Below are 17621 nucleotides of genomic sequence, written 5' to 3'. Positions count from 1 at the left end.
ATAGAGCCTCTGAATTATTCCTACATGACCTGTGTTAAAGCTCTCCAGATTGTGTAGCTTTTTTCTGGAAATCTGCCAAGGTCAAGGGAAGACAGGAATTATTTCAAGCCTGGTACAGTTCTTTGGAGATAAATATATAATCAGATTATAATGATATAATCTGAGGGATTTAGATTTTTGCTCATCAGTGTGAACTTTCCAATTCAGGCTGTTTTTATAGGGTTTCCTCACCCTACAGCCCCTTTCTTGGAAACAAAAAAGTTCACCTACTGTGACTTTTTTCTTTTTTTAAGGGAGACAAAAACATAATTAAAAGGAAGTAGAAGAAAACTCACAGCAAAGGAGATGTAGGGCCCAGGAATCTCTTCAATCTCTTCAAGACTTGTTTTACGCATTCCTTTGTGCTTGACCATTCTCAAGGTTTGAAGGGACTATCCAACAGAAAGGATCCTGGGTGACACATTCAAAGCCTACTAACCAATCTAGACATTGAAGTGCTACAAAACTAGCTCTTAGGAATCTCAGCTTTACTAAAGGTCAATGGCATACAAGGGTTTAAGTCAAATCCAAACCCAGACCTTAGGCAGTCAAGTTATTTGGTGCCTAGGAAAGCTTTACCTATTGCTCAGAGACTAAAGGAGGAAAACAAAACTAGCATAACTGGTTTTGGCTCCTCTTACTGTCCCATTTCTCACTGTGATACTTGTATCTATTAAATCATCCTTTTTCCAGAGGAAAGCAGTACAGAGAGACAGTTAATGATAAAGAACAAAAGTCCTGATCAATTTACGCTGAAAATAAACTGTAACCACCATAGCAAAGCAATGCAGTAACACAGCTGCTGTCCTGTTTTTCAGTCCATGACACCCCTGAAGCATGTACTCGCAAGGCAGGGCATCAGCTTTCCCAGTAACATTCCTGAGTCAAGTAGGCAGACATTCCAATTTAAACCAGTTACACCTGAAATCCTTTGTGCTTAACACTTGTTAACCCATCTTCTTCACTAAAGGACTATCAATTCCTATAATAAGTCATGAGGAACTTCCTACAATTTGAGCACAGCTTTTCTTTGGCCTGAATAGAAAACTCCCTTAGATATCTGCAGCAGCACTGCAGGAGGATTATGGATGACCGCACCATATGTGATTAAATTCAGGTATAGAGAACTGTGGTCAAGGCCTCCAGAACAAGCTCTGAGGCCACTGATTTTTATCAGCAGGTTATCACACCCTCCTCACATGGACTAATTAACTACATGCTCACATCCCAATTTCTCAGGACAATAACTCAGGTTTGCAGATTCCCAGGTCAGGATTAAGGTGAAACAACAGCAGGGATCCTTTAACTCACAAAACTCAATTGTTATTTGCTCACAACAAGAATTGGCATGCTAACCACAAAAATTGGCATGAAACTACATCAGTAAACTGTGTAACATGGGCTAACCCTATGTCACCAAACATACACTCCAGGCTTCGCTTATCTGGGGATCTGTTCAGGGCAGTGTTGTGGTTTAACCCCAGCCAGCAACTAAGCACCACGCAGCTGCTCACTCACTCCCCCCCACCCAGTGGGATGGGGGAGAAAATCGGGAAAAGAAGCAAAACCCGTGGGTTGAGATAAGAACGGTTTAATAGAACAGAAAAGAAGAAACTAATAAAATGACAACAGTAATAATGAAAGGATTGGAATGTACAAATGATGTGCAGTGCAATTGCTCACCACCCGCCGACCGACACCCAGCCAGTCCCCGAGTGGCGATTCCCCGCCCTCACTTCCCCATTCCTATACTAGATGGGACGTCCCATGGTATGGAATACACCGTTGGCCAGTTTGGGTCAGGTGCCCTGGGCTGTGTCCTGTGCCAACTTCTTGTGCCCCTCCAGCTTTCTCGCTGGCTGAGCATGAGAAGCTGAAAAATCCTTGACTTAGTCTAAACACTACTGAGCAACAACTGAAAACATCAGTGTTATCAACATTCTTTGCATACTGAACTCAAAACATAGCACTGTACCAGCTACTAGAAAGACAGTTAACTCTATCCCAGCTGAAACCAGGACAGGCAGACAATAAGGCGAGCCCTCCCGTTGGGTCAGGAGATTCAGAGCAGACCCCCTTGCTTTCCAGACTCCTTCGCAGAGAGGGATGACAGAAAAAAAGAGAAAGATGTCACCGGTCTGGGTCCAGCATCGGTCCCATCAGCTGAGGGGTCCACTCCCGGTGGGCTTGTGTGCAATATGGGGCTTCAGTTCGTGTCCTTTTTATCATCCTTGCCCCTCCTTCGGGCGGGCACTCGAACTCATTAGGCTAATTAGGTGTCATGAGCGTTTTGTGAGCCTTTAGGCTTGGGGGTCGTTCGGGGAGTAGCTTCCCCTTCCCTGCAGGGTGAGCTGCCCTGCTCAGCATATCAGAGCAGGGAGCTGTGCACCCTCCGGCACGACCTGACCTCCCCAGCCCTCCCCTCCCGGTGCTGATGGGTGGCTGACCGGGCTGCTCTTCACCTGGTGGTTCCTTGCTAGGCAGAGTTCCTTGTTATGCAGAGTCAGTCCTTAATCAGAACTTGCCCCACCACAATGTTTGAGGCATTAACTCTTTCAGTCTCTCACACTACAGGCAAGAATAACTGCTTTGCAGGGGCAGTGCTCACTGGCAAGGCACATCTCCACTCCCGACATCAAATGTATGCATTACACACAAATATTTAGACCTAGTTTTAACCTAGGAACCTTCCTTAATAAAGGTAGATGAGGGCTAGAGCCTTTCAGCTAAGTAGCACGTTTGAGCACAGTAATCCATTCTGTCATGAATGGATACTGTGCTCAAACGTGCTACTTAGCTGAAAAGGCTCTGCCCTCATCTACCTTTATTAAGAAGGTTCCTAGGTAAACTAGGTCTAAATATTTGGTGTATGCATACATTTGATGTCGGGAGTGGAGATGTGGCCTTGCCAGTGAGCACTGCCCCTGCAAAAGCAGTGTGGAAGTCCTGCAGGCTGGCTGATGGGTCCATGAGAATTAATTCAGAATCTCACCAAACACAGAGCAGCATATACGTTCACCAGTCTCTGGCTGAAAAGAATACATAACCCTCCAAGAACATTTTTGTAGAAGGAGGTTTATGCTTCTATGAACTAGGAAGGCAGGCATCACAGAGGGTAAGAATACGTCTAAATCTACCTATTTACTTTCACTATTCACGCTGCGTGATACATACTCCAAATATCTTTCTGTCTCCCTGTTTAGTGGTGAAACCTAACAACAGCCATGGTAACTAGGTCAACAACTTTCTAAAGAGTTTTTCCTATGTTATTTGGTTTACTTATGGAGCTAATTTTTATGTCCTTTCCCTGCTCCTTTTGGAATAGTAGAGTCCATTTAAAGAATCTTACTGAATTTCCTCAAACATTTATTTTTCAGACATCACTTTTTCAATAAAATGGAGACGATGTGGCTGTATGCAGAGGATATAGTGTTGCAGAGTTGTGTTAACTACTCTGTATTTAAGCACTTCTTGTTTCAACTTAGTATGGATATGGCATAGATTTAGGTTAGATGCAAGGAAGTAATTCTTCACTGTGAGGGTGGTGAGGCACTGGCACAGGTTGCCCAGAGAAGTTGTGGATGCCCCATCCCTGGAAGTGTTCAAGGCCAGGTTGGATGGGGCTTTGAGCAACGTGGTCTAGTGGAAGGTGTCCCTGCCCATGGAAGGGGCGTGGAACTAGATGATCTTTAAGGTCCCTTCCAACCCAAACCAGTCTATGACTCTATGATTATCATCCTAATGTATATGAAGAGCATGCATTTGAGATGACTGACTTTTGGGGAAAAGCTCTATGAACAGCTGCATATTGAAAAAAATCTTACTGTACTCTTTTTAGGAGTGCATGATGAATCAACACCATCAGTGTGGGCAATTAATTTCACCAAGGTATGAAAGTATGAAAGAATTCCTCTAATCCTGTTTAAGATTTTTGCATCCATAATATTACTATTTACCACAAAAATGTTTCCACTTAACAAGGAAGGTCGGTTGTTTTTTATGTTTTAACTCCTATATAGGGAGATAATTAAAACTTAAAATATGTTCTAGATTTGCTGGTTATGAAACACAGAACTTAAATAATTATCTGTGAATAATTAAACTCTTCTTCATATTTTCAAGCAATTCTAATTCTTCTTCCTTTACGTCTTGCAGAACAAGATCTAAGCCTAGCCTTCAGTGTGGTTTTGCTTGTGCTCCAAGGTATGTTCTCCAGTTCTAGAAATTCTGAGGTATCAAAATCAATGAAAAGGAAATATCCTGCAATCTATGTCCTGTACTTCTGTTTCAGTAATGCAGAATAGTTACAGATTTTTATACTACTGTTTTGGTTTATCCACTACCATATCTTGCTTACTGTTCTGTATTTTACAACTACTGAAAGCATAATTCAACAGATTAACTCAAATTACCTCCTAGAAGAAATATTTTAGCTGCCATTTTAAATCAAGCTAATGCAATGAGCAAAGAATGCCATTAAATTTAATGTCTATGCCGTATTGGAGATAAATCTCCATATATAGCTGAAGAATTTTTGAAAAGATCAGCAGTTATGATATGATTGAATTCCATTGTTTTTTTCCACCAGCCTCATCACTTTGTAGCCCAGTGTGTATAATGGCATAGACTCCTGGCTTGGACCACACTTCTGCATAGTTGAGCCAGAAATCATTCTGAATTGCATTTAACCTGGACTTTGCCACACACAAGAAACAAAATTACTTCTATAATATTTCTTGTATCATTTACCATCAATTTCCTGCCCTGTCAGTCTGCTTTGTTTCTCTGTACTACTCATTTTAAACCCAGTAGTGCAGGTGTTGGACTGGAAGCTGGCATTCAGAAGACCTATTCTTTGTTTTGCTGCTAACTCACTTGTGTGACCTTTGGTGGGTTCATAAATCTACCTTTGTTTCAGTTTACTTGTCTCTAAAATTGCTGTGATAAATAAATGTTGTGTTTTATTGAGCTGAATTTCAAGATATATTGACCCAATAATCAATAATTTACCAACTAATAATAAATCCTAATATTCAGTCACTGAAACAAGAAGTCAGCTGGATTGCTTAGTGCACTCCTTGCTATGATTAGATGGAAACCTTTGCTCAAATTCCATCCAAGGGCCAGAGGTATCTGAAGAGATGTTTTTAAGTTAGCACTAAGCCTGATAGCCATGGACATGACTTCAAATAAACCTTTTATCCTTTCAAGTGCCAATCAGGATATATTCATTTGCAAATATAGTCTAATTGTTTAACCTTTTTCCAGACCTTTGGGACACAATTATCCTACTGCTTGTAGGAGTGAAACCTAATTACCATTTTTTTAAAAATAAGATTAGACAATACTTGTAATTTATGTCAGGAATTTAATTTTTTAAACAGATCTTTAGCTGGCACGGTTCTACTGAACCAACAGCATCTTAATTCATACACACTATCTTGAGGTGTTTGCCAGTTATTTTCCCCTGGTGGGACCTTTTGATAGGGGGTTGTTTTATTATTACTGACACAATTTTCAAAATAATAAGCCTGTTCAGCTTCCACAGATTGTAATGGAATTCATGAAATGATGTTGATACAATCTAGTATCTGGTTACTGCATGCTACTGCACTGTATACCTGTTGCATTAAAGGCTAAAGAAGTTCGGCAGAAAATAAATCCCCTTGCATTCCAGCTTGTCCCAAGATATCAGAGGGGCTGGGGGCAGCTAGGTTTAGATTTTGAGTGTTGCCCAGTTCGACGCTATAAATCCTGTCACGTTCAATATATTGAAATATCATGATTATGGATGCACAAGTAGTGCAATGTACTTTCAATTTAGTCGTGTTCAACGAACTAACACGGCCAGACTTAAGAAGTTTGGTCGTGTTCATTGAGAACTATCACGGCTAGATTAATGAATAGTAGAGTTTATTAAAGCAACAGGAGTGCAGGTTCTTTAGGATTGCCTGTGATAAATACACTGTCTGCAAAGCATGTTCAAGTACCAAGAATATGAATAATACAGCTGACTACAAATGCGTTAAATCATGGAAAAACTCTACAGAGATTTCTAAGTTTCCCGGAGAAGCACACGGTATAACCGAGGGTTTGAATCTTACCCATAGGTTTCCCTAAGGGGGAAGAGAGCTTCAGCCCATCGACTGATCCCAGAAGTCAGCAATGTCCTCCTGACTTGTCTATGATGGTATCTTCACTAACAGTCCTCCTCTCTTAGGCACTTCTATACTATTTTCTTATTTTTAGGTGGAGCTTGAGTGACTCTAGTCATACATACCTTTATTATGATTGGTATAAAATCTCCTTGCTTTACTTTTAAAGGTATATGCTAGAAAAAATTCAGAGTGCATGCTCAGTGGTGGTTGCACCTTGGAGGCGGGTAGCCTTTGGGATGGAGGTGTGTTTTGGTATTATAATGAGAAAGTTCACCCAGAGGACATGATTTTGCACGTTACTACTCCAGAAGTGGGCACTTATGATATAAATCGAAGTAAGGCAATAGCGTTGACAGAACCCCCATTATTTCACCTCCTTGCTTCACTGGATTCAATGCAGGGACCTTCTGTGCTTGGTCTAGTAGTTCCAGTTCCCCATCCCTCCAGTGATATCACAGAGCCTGGCCGCGGTGTCTCCACTCCGCTCCAGCCTCCGTGTTGCTTCTCAGAGTCAGCACACAAAGCTCGCCTGGTGTGGCTAACATCTACGGCTGCAGGTTATGTTGCTTAGGGAATTACTATGGAACAGATTTCTTGCGTGTCCACCGCGTTCCACCCTGGAGGTTTACCTTCCCTTAAGAGGGGGACATATCAATAAGTCACCTCCGATAATTATTCCACAATACGTAAGCTAGTGCTAGCCAAACTGGTTTGAGCACAGGAAGACATCTAATCGCCAGCAGCCAGGCTTTTGTACAGTCCACTCCAAGTAACTGGAGAGCCTGAGTAAATTATCCCCCTTGAAATTTCATGTTTCCTCAGCATGACTGTTTCTCATACTTCTACTGTGTTTGTTCTGCTTCTCTCCAAAATAAACCATAGTAGTCAAGGAAGGCATAGAGTAGAACATTATAATCCAGTTAAAATTAATGACCTTATTCTCCACCTCCTTCTCTTGAGATGAGCTAAACACTGAGCTATCACAAGACTCAGACGTGCCTTGCCCTTGGGAAACTGCACAGTCCTTGACATCACTCCTGACTCAGTGTTCCCGATATCCCATTAAGCCTAATCTCAGTCCATCTTTCAGTGTGCTTATGTAGATTCCTGAAACTCCAAAGGCTCACAGAAAATCAACTTCATGTCGCCTCTTTGTTCTGAGACAAAATCAGCTGTAGCTATGACATTCTTCATAGATGTCTGTCTAAGGTTTTCTGCCAAGAACTTTAGCAACAGAGAATCCAAAGCCATTTCAGCTGCTCTACTATTGGAGAAGAGATTTGCCCCTTCTTTGCACCAATCCTTTGGTGTTACTGTGTTCCTGCTGTAACCCTGCACGTAATCACCTGCTTTTCCTTGAGCATCTCTTACTATGTAAAGGAGGACTCTGCAAGCAGGATATACCTCATGTAATGGGCTAGAAAAAGTGTTCATTGGTTGATACATGCAGTTACCAAGCTAAGCATTAATATCCTCACCATGCCTAATGAATCTGTGTCAGCTAGGCAGTTATGGGTCAGGTGGGAAAGTATTTACCTCCATTGTTTCTTGGAACTGCCTGGGTTGCTGTTTCCTAATTCTCTACCTTTTTCTCAGGTTTATGTCATTAGATTCCCCTTTCAGTCCTTGAGTTACTAGTCACTACCATCTCAGCAATTTCACTTCTGTATAGTCACATTTCTTATCTTGCATGGTTTTAACTTACGTACTTTCACAGTTTAACAACTATCTTTTTAGTAAAACAGAACCAAAGTCACCCAGACATGCTGCCTTGGGTCACATGCAGCTGAACCACTGGGCTATTTTATACACTGCATTCCTCTCTGTTCTCCACCCCATTTCTTTTACTCTTTCCCTGTAGGTACAATTTTCTAACTTCTGGTTATTCTAGTTACTGCCTTAGCAGAGCTGAGTAGAGGAGAAAGGTGACTTCCCAGGTATTCAGGACTAAATTCTAGCTTATTTAGCAATTATCACTCCTGTGCTTTTCACAGCAAATACCTGATATTGTTACCAACTGCGGAAATTTGGGATATAACCACATTTCTGAAAAGCCGTTCCTGAATTAGTCTTCTGCATCCTGTAGTACATACAATTCTCCCTACCTAAGCATAAACATATAAACATAAACATAAGCATATATAAGTGTATATTGGTGAATTTCATTCTGGTTTTCCAGAACTTTTTCTCTATTTTTGGTAAGTTTCTTTCAAATTCTTGTCCTGCTCTCCAAAGTTTTTGCAGTCCTTCATTTGTGCCACAAGCAAACTAAATACACTTGCGCAGTACTATGGCATTTTGAATGAAAATATGAATAGCTTCATACTCATGACAGATCCCCATGAAGCCCCACTGGATACATCCTTCCATTCTGGTATATCATTGAGCCTTATACTTCAGGTATAGTTATTTAGGGATATTTGCACACTCCTTAGAGAAGCTCCATGAAAGCCATGTTTTGGAAAGTATTACTTGACACAGTATCAAAAACCTTAATACCATCAACATGTATATGATTTAATCTGTTCCTGCTCTATGTTACACTGCTGTTAATATTTCATAGATAATAGGCTGATTTGACACGATTTGGTGTACGCAGCTATATCTTGACCACTGTGCCATTTCTCCATTATTTTCCAATTTCTTATGAGTAGATTGTTTGTTTCAGAATTTTCCCAGAAGGTGAAGTTAAGCTGATTTGTCTACAATTCATTATGTCTTAATTTCTTTTTAAGAATAAGCACTATATTTGCCTTTTCCAGTCTCCTGGTACCACACCCTTAAAGACAGAAGTTAAAAATTCACTGATTGCTTCAGCCAGCTATCTAACTAACCTACAGTGCTTTCACAAATGCCAAAACCCACCCTACATAACACTCTCTGTATAAAAATCCTTTATTCATAGCACCCACTCCCTCATTCTAGAACATGTGCCCTGAATACATGACTCTCTATTTCAAGCCAGGTATTAGCAGTCCCCGTAAAGCTTCTAATTAAATCAGGGTTTTCTCATCCTGGGAAATGTACAATAAGGCAAAAAACCTAACTGTGGCAGTTAATATATTTAATATAGCTAGTAAGAAATTACTTCTATGGATTTGGGGCAATTTCCTACACATTCACAAGGTTATTTCTTTAAATTCAGATCTTGATACAAAGGTAACCAAAGCCACCAATGAACGTCACTGAATTTCAGATCTAGATTCTTACATAATATTTTAACACCAGTTAAAGACCAGTTGAAGACCAGACTTGTAAGCAAACCTGTTGTGATATGTGAATTTTCAAAGACTCTCAGTGCTGGACTTCTATAAAACATTGGCAAAAAACATTTTGCAGATAGGAAAGCAAAATTGGACTTCGGGTAGTAGGAATTTAGATAAGTTTGTTTCCTTCTTGCCTAAAGTCCTTCTAAAAAGGTCACAGTGATAAAAATAGAGTTGCCTTCTTTTACAGGGATTTTGCTTGAGAGCTCAATTTATTCAGAAATCAAGACAAATTGATGCTGTTCCCTGGGAATGCAGATAGGCATATTTTAGACAATAAACCAGGAGTCCTTATCTGCTGAATTTTGTCTTTTCAATGTAGCTATCCTATGCTAATTTTAGGTCTGCATCCTCTATATCCTGCCGTGTTTTGTTTTTCCTCCCATTCAGTTCTGATTTCCCATTACGGCATGTCCTTTTAGCACATATTTTGTACTTATGACGCATCTGTTCTCATTTTGCTCCTGCAAGTGCCTAAACGATAGCTAAATGCATCTGTAAGGACAAGTGCTGAACAGGTGCAAAACAAGACCACAAATAATGAAAGGAGAGGAAGAAATCGGAGAATAATTTTTGCTCTGTCAGGATTTGCCTAATATATGTATAGCCATTACACAGGCAATACAAATGTCTCATTTTCACAGTTCTTAATCTTTAAAAAAGGATCTTTCTGGAGTTAATTTAGTGTAAGAAAATTTGGTAGGACAAGATACTCATTCTCTGTTGCTGATCTGACAGAGATTTCGTACTATAGCTTAAGGAATTTATAGGGGATCCAGCTCTTCTGCATTAGTACAAGAGAAAATGTAAAAAGTATGAATGTACATATACTATTTAAAAATGAAACAAAACCCAGCCTATTTTTATGTTTATTTTACACTGTCCAAAGCACTTTTGCCTGTTACTCTTGAGAAAAGCTTGTGCAGAGATATTAATTTCACACATGCCATAAATGAATATATTTTTCCTCATTCTAATATCAGTGATACAGACTGGATAACTGAGCAATGCTACTTTCCTTTTATATTGTTTCAGCAACATAAAAAGTCAATTGATTCTCATTCTCTACCCAATGTTATGGCTTCAAAATACCTCTGAGTTCAGCCTCGAGGACAGCAGGATTTTCAGGCTTGTGACCATACCACTTTAGTAATTTCTTTTGAGAACAGGCCAAAAGAAAATCTGTTTGTCCAGTAGCCAAATGATAGGTGGGAGAAAAGAGTGGGAGTCAGTTCAAATACACAAAATCTGACTATTTTCTGCTGAGAAGAAGCATCCAGAAAAAAAAATCCATTCTGAGTAGAACAAACCTTTTGATTCAAACATTCCCTTCCATGCACTTTTACAGGAAGCGTAGATAACTAGGAGTTCAGCTCATGAAATAGAGAGACACCAATGCTTTTCTGCTCTGTAATCCAGTTAGTTAGGCACTTCACCTGCATAAGAGAGAGGCAATTCTCTTCTCTGCCTGACGATGAGTTAAGTTCACATCACCCATCTCACAGGAGCATGTCCAAGATGATGTGCTGTGGGCTGTCCAGTCTATGGGCTTCTCAGTCCTATGAAGAGCACACCAAAATTTGCTAAGGCAAATTAGCAATTTTTTTATCGCTGTGCATGCTGCAAACTCCAGGTGACCTATTGAATCAAGACTCAGTGGCTGTTGCTGGCTGGCTTTCTCCTGTTGCTGGGATTTTGGATCATCTGGCAGCTCCCGCAACAGAGTTGCTCTGCTGCTAGCTGTGTGGCAGATTTATTTGATCTGCCTCTGAATCACATGCAGCTCAAGATTGAAAGGCTGGCCACGCTGCATAGAAGTCCCAGGGCTAATTTCAGTCCCTTTTGATGATAATGTTCTACCTTGTATTTTAAATAGTTAAGCGGTCATTGGAAGCAGGGCAAATCTTCCAATCTCTAGGCAAGGGAATCACCGAGTCACACTCTGGCTTAGTATTTCAGTATATTAAGGAATATTTAGGTGTTTTGAATATAAAGGAACTATCTCTGAAGGAGAATCCATCTTCTTCCATCCTTGGCTATTAGGTAAATGCCTTGCAACTAGCCACATAACTAGTAATTTTATGAATCTCATGTGGAAAAGGTTTTTTAAAAATTATTTTTCTCAGGCTTTTTTTTTTTGGACAAATAATCAACATTTGCAAATACCTTGGGGGCAATTACATCAAATGAGAAACTGTTTGCTTCATACTATCACCTAAATCAAAACAGAATACTCAGGGATAGACTGAGTGAAGTTGTTCTGTGGCAGTTGTATAACAGAAGGCACAGAAGTGTTTTTTCTTTCTCCTCATATGTGAAATCATAACAGTCCCTTCTGAGGTTACAAAATTCTAACATCTGGTGAAGCCTGACTCGGTCTGGGGGTGCTTTAAGCTATGCTGGAAACCATAGCCTGAGGAGGAAAGTTGCTCACAGCTCCTTCCTGCTTCTCTTCTTGCGCTTGGTTTATGAAACTATTCCCAGGCAGGAATAACTCACCTCAGGGATCACTGTTCCATAGTCATCACACCAATGTACATGAGAGCAGAGCCAAACTGCTTGTTTTAAACAGGAATTGCTTGGAAGGTTTCTGTGGACTCCAAGCTCTTATGTCCTTTTTCTTAATGTAGGAAAGAAAGTAGGGAGGAAATAAAAAGGTACGTGCAATAATGCTTCTGGAAAGACAGAATTTTTATTAAGATCATACCCTGAGTTAAGTGGCTCCTTCTTTGACAGCAGCCACGCTGCTGCTCCCTGAAGGGCAAGAAGCTGAACTTTCAGGGAGCCAATTAGGAAATGCTTCAGAAAGTGCTAGTGACAGCAACAGTCTGAGAGATTAACTACAGTAAAGGATCCTCAAAGCACTGGCCTCCAAGTATTTTCAGCATAACTATGATCTTTCTTTTGCATTACTTAAAAACTGCTTTTGCAAAAAGAAAAGCATCAAAATGACTTGAAGCTTTTAAACTTATTTCTTTGCCACGTCCCAGAGCTTTACAAGCAAACAGTTCCACAGCAAACATCACTTACCAACAGAGCTTTACTTCTTCAGAGAAAAATAAGTTTCTTTAAGACAAATAATAAATACCCCTCATATATGAGTGATAAGACAAAGGAAGCCTGAAAGGTGCATTATCTTTTGCCTTTGCAGGTTTTTTGCTTTTCAGAGTCAGAAAGGATTGATGTTTCTTTTGGGTCATTGCTGAATACTTCACTGTACAGAAGTACTAAATTTTGTCTTGTCACTGAGAGCAATAAGGTAGGAACCAAACAGCAACAAAAAGAACTAACTACGTTTATATGAATTTTCTTTGATTCTCCAGTGCAAAACAAAATGTTAATGAGAACAGAATAATAATAAGCTTTCCATGATCACACACATGATCTCACGGAATAACCCACAAAATTCATAAAATATAATGTATTTGACGTCTATCTTCTTATTATAAGACAAAGGTGTTCCTACTAGAAACAATAATGACATTCTTGCTCCAGCTGAACTGGGCTGTAATCTTCCTGTTCTCATTAGAACATAGGGGAAAAAGCAGTGTGTAAAAAATAATAATCAAGTTTTGAGAAATCTAGTATAATTGCTTTCTTTCATAAATCTCAGCATAATTAATACAAGAAGGGCTCATGATTTCTCATGTGTTAGAAAAGAAATGCAGGCTGATGTTTTTAATGAGACTGCTGTTCATGATTAATGATACCTGTTTGTCAGTGCACTTTAGACATATTCACCGCATCCTCACACTGTGTTACAGCTCTTGCACAACAGTGAACTTCACCTGGCAGCTTCACTGGATAATGGCATTAGGATTCGCTAATCAGCACAGCTCGCTCCTTATATGCTGATTAAAACTAGCCATCAGCATCTGGTCATGCAAGTTCTGACCCCAAGTTGTTGTGCTGGATTAAGAGACGTATCAGTAGCCCTCCACAATACGAAGACTGCTACAGCAAGACTGAATGCTAAAAAGAGTGGAGCAATTTTTATAAAAATAAATATTTATTATTTACTTTGTTTTATCAAGAAGCACTAACACTCTTGGGCTGTGTTCACAGAAATTCTGTGTTGTTCAGTCTTAGTTCAACTGGACTTATTCCTGATTAATACGCTGTTCTGTATCCACTGGTGGAACGTCATGTTTTCCCATTTGGATACAGAGAAATCAGATATTATTCATTATTAGTGGTTTTCTACACTTTTGCTTATTATTCTATCTCATTTTGCTGTAGTATGCACATTTTAAAGTATGCCTCTATGTAATCTGCTGGGTAGAAATTAAAATGATTACACATCTTCTACATGCTATGCTTTGAGGGACAGAGAAATTAAGATCAATTTTTCAATTTTCATACCTATTTTTATCACAGCCTTTTCAGATATGCTGACTTTGCCAGTGTTTTCTGAAGTCAGCAGTTCTTCAGAAAGATTATTACCTTCAAAAAAATAAGATGGGCTAGTAATTCATGTGTGTACTGTAAAATAATTTACATGTGCTAGACATTTTACTTTCCCTTCCCTGTTTAAACACCTTTGTTTTGTTCATCTTTTATATGGGAGTTACTGCTGGAATGTTCTCTTGGAAACTGCTTTCTCATGTACAAGTCGTGATTTAGCCATTTTGTTTCTGACCATTTCTTAGCTCCTCCTATGCTGAATATAAGCTCTAACTCCTGCCAGGTTTCCTTTCAGATTTTTCTTTTTTTGTGTGTCTGATAAATCAGATCACCTCAACAGATTAAAAAAAAAAACAATCACTTATATAATTAAAACAACACCTTTTACTATTGTAAATGTTTTAAAGCTAAATGTCACACAGTGATTTATGCATATATAAATAGAAACATATCCATCAGCTACCTGAAATACGTGTCTTATTTAATGAATATAATCTGGCAACTGTGATTAAAAAAATACATAAAGGAGAAATTCTTCTCCACTTTGTTTCCCTTTTCAGAGGGAGATTTCTTCACAGGGCTTGTTTAGTGTAAAACCTGTCACCATTCATTGCTGTTGAAATGTATAGTCTATTACCGTCTTATGCCTATGTGACTTTACCATAGCCAGGACTGTTTCATGATGAAATAATCTGCAGAATCTTTATGCTTGTCTCTGCTGCTTACATGGTACAGTACAAGAAAGGGTTGCACGAAATGAAGAATACAAGAGTATGTTGCCAACAGACCTCAATATTTCACTGATACACCTGAATAATATATAGGTCATGGCCATTACAATGCAAAACACTAGGTTAAATAATTCTTTTCATGTTAATAGTTATGGCAGTCTTAATTTAGTTTTCCAACCTGATCTTCACAAAAGGTCAGTCTGGAGAATCACAATGGTGCCTTCCTGCTTTAAAATCTACCAGACAGATTTTTTTGCTGAAAATGGAGAGGACTCCACAAGAAAATAGCTTGTTCACAAGAATATAATTTTGAACATCAAAACCTGATAATTACCGCTTTCCTTAACTCCTGAACTTACTGTGGTCAATACTATAAGCGTTTAAAAGTGGAAAGGTATAGACATTTTCCTTATAGTCGAAGCAGCATTTTGTTTTCTTCAATATCATTCTTTCATTACTAATTTTTGAATTAGTAAAACAGTAGTGTTCATCAACAGATTGGTTCCATGCTTGCTCATAACTTTTGCAGTAGTTCTGAATGTGCTTTCAAGGAATTTACAGCAGAAATGTACAATTTATAGAGCAGAAAGAATGTGAGGTTTAAATTAAGTTCAGTGGTTAAATGCATAAACAATCTTCAACATGTTTTTCAGTTTCCCATCAACATTTTAGACTTTGTGTCTGATACCAGCTGTTACTAGCTGCATTTAGCTTTGAACTAGGAAGCCAAACACTGATAGCTAAGGAAATGTCCTTATGTAGAGCCAGGGGAAGAGTAGTAAGTCACCTGCTGTGGTCCTTTCTCTGGAGGGCTGTCAAACCCAGAATTTCTGTGAGGAGGACAAGTGAAAGGGAGATTATATTTGTAGGCTGCTACTTAGAGGACCTTGTTTCAGCAGTTCAGCTGATGCAGAATTCAACAATTTCTTTAAACAATTGCCTGGGATGATGGTGACGGACTTCTGTTTCCAAATAATTTTAGCTCTCTTCAGTGGCCTGTATTAAAAGAATTGATGGTTCCAGTTAGACAAGGATTTGTGTTAAAAAACGACATACAACATGGAATATGATTGCGTGGACCTAAGGAGTGGACTTTCTAATGGCTTCTTGTTAAGTGGAAGGCTCTGTCTCAGGCCTCATAACAGCTAAAGTAAAACAAACTAGTGCTTTGCAATTTTCCAGTAGTACACATCTAAAGAGTTGCACTATCCTGGCTGACCTCCACATACACAGACCTTGTGACAGCAGCTCATGTTGTGCAGGAAGAGTGCGACACTACTGCTTCAGCTTTCACTTGACAAATATCTTCCTTTCACTAATAATCAGGGGGTATTTGCACATACAGCCAGATGCTGTGATCCCTCTTTTTTTGAAGAAGAGTCAGACCAGTTTGAAGACGGCAGCCTTACTCTTGCCATGTGCAAGGTCTTTCTGTTGGTGGCCCCTGTCCCCACCCCCGTATTTGACCCCTGTGGGTAAATTATAGGGGATTTCTCAGCAACTTTTTCCCTAAGCCAGGGATTGTGAGTACTTGGCTGCTTGCCAGGGTCAGCCCACCAAAACTGGGGACTGGGGTTGACCTCACTAGGGCCAGTGCTGGGCACAGGCATAGAAAGGTTACTGGGAAGAGGCCTGGCTGGGATGCAAGTTGATGGGTTGGGGCTGGGGAGGGAGATGGCCAGGCATGGCATGGGCATGGCCTGGCCATGACATTGTGTGAGCTTAGAGGAGCCCCATGTGAGGGGTGAGGCCCCAAGGTGTGTCTTGCAGCCCACTCCCACCCAGCTCCACCCTGGCCATCTACCTCAGGCTCTGTGGCTGCCCCAGCAGAGCTGGCTGGTCACCCACATCCATATCACCCCAGCTCGAGTGCTTGGGGAAGACTGCAGAGCCCCTGGGGGCACACAGGAAGGGCCCTCACCTGTCTGCTCCCTCTCCCCATGTTACTGTACATGCAAGCATCTCTTCTTGAAGGCACATCTTCCCCCTAATAAAAATCTATAGTACCTTTGTAGCACTCTTATCATCATGGGATGCCTTTTAGTCAGGGTTGAAAGGCTGTGACATTTAGAGCAGGAATGCGCTGGTCCTGGATTGCCCATAAAGGAACAATAAATCCTGTCTGTCGGGACAGTGACTGAAACCTGTAGTCTCTCTTTCTCTCTCTAGACTGCAAAGGGTGAAGGTGACTAAGAAAAGCAAATCCTACTAAATTCTTTCTTCCATAATTTTACCTGCGAGTTTCTGTGATGCTTGACTATTAGCGGGGTCCCCAACCCTCTGAAAAATCTGTATTCACACACTGAAAAATCCAGTGATATGCATCTTGCTTAGACAAGTATGGAATATGAAAGTATGAAATCGTGCTCCCTGGCATATACTTTATAGTTTTTGCCAAAATTGTAGCTATTTAAATCACTTTATTGAAATACTAAAGGAAAATATTAAGAAAAAAATGAATAATGCAACACAAATATTTTTACCAGAAGCACAACTAGTATATACATTTTTTTCTGCTGGAGATGTATTGTTTCTGAGAACTTCCTCTGCATGGTTTTGAATACAGCGTGGTTTGGCGATTCACTTTGTTTCCCCACTCTTTTTTGTGAAAATCACAGAAAAAATTCCTTGTTATATTAATTCTGCAGTGCTTTAAATATGACATGCCACCCAGAGAACTTTATTAAAAAAACAACAAGGTTGCAGAGTCAGACTTCAGACTACAGAAATTTCCAGGTTCTCTTCGTGCATACAAATCATTTCTATAAAGAGTTCAAAAAGGTAAATGGAGATGCTGTTTTAAAAAACAGTTTGGTAGAATCATCAGCAATGTTAAACCCAGGTAATTAACATTGGGTTCTTAAATCTACCTAGGCTCTTAAGAGTAAGACCATATTTAAAAAGTGCTGGATGCTCAGGACTTTTGAAATTCAGTGATTGTTTAGGCAATTAAATGTGGGTTTAGAAGCCTATGGTTAGGCATTCAAGTTTAAAAATCTAAATGATTTCATTATCACTCACAA

General features: G+C 39.7%; 1 long non-coding RNA gene across 2 annotated transcripts in view; it reads left to right on the top strand.

The window, feature by feature from the left end:
- Positions 1–17621, top strand: part of LOC128142344 (uncharacterized) — a 172726-nt gene that overhangs the window by 97562 nt on the left and 57543 nt on the right. For both annotated transcript variants that reach the window (XR_008235357.1, XR_008235356.1), the window contains exon 2: positions 4195–4242. This is a non-coding gene — a long non-coding RNA (uncharacterized LOC128142344). The remainder of the gene's footprint in view (positions 1–4194; positions 4243–17621) is intronic.

The sequence above is a fragment of the Harpia harpyja genome, chromosome 5, assembly GCF_026419915.1.
Source record: "Harpia harpyja isolate bHarHar1 chromosome 5, bHarHar1 primary haplotype, whole genome shotgun sequence".
NCBI lineage: Eukaryota > Metazoa > Chordata > Aves > Accipitriformes > Accipitridae > Harpia > Harpia harpyja.
Note: the sequence above shows the minus strand (reverse complement) of the source record. Positions and strands in the feature narration are given on the sequence as shown.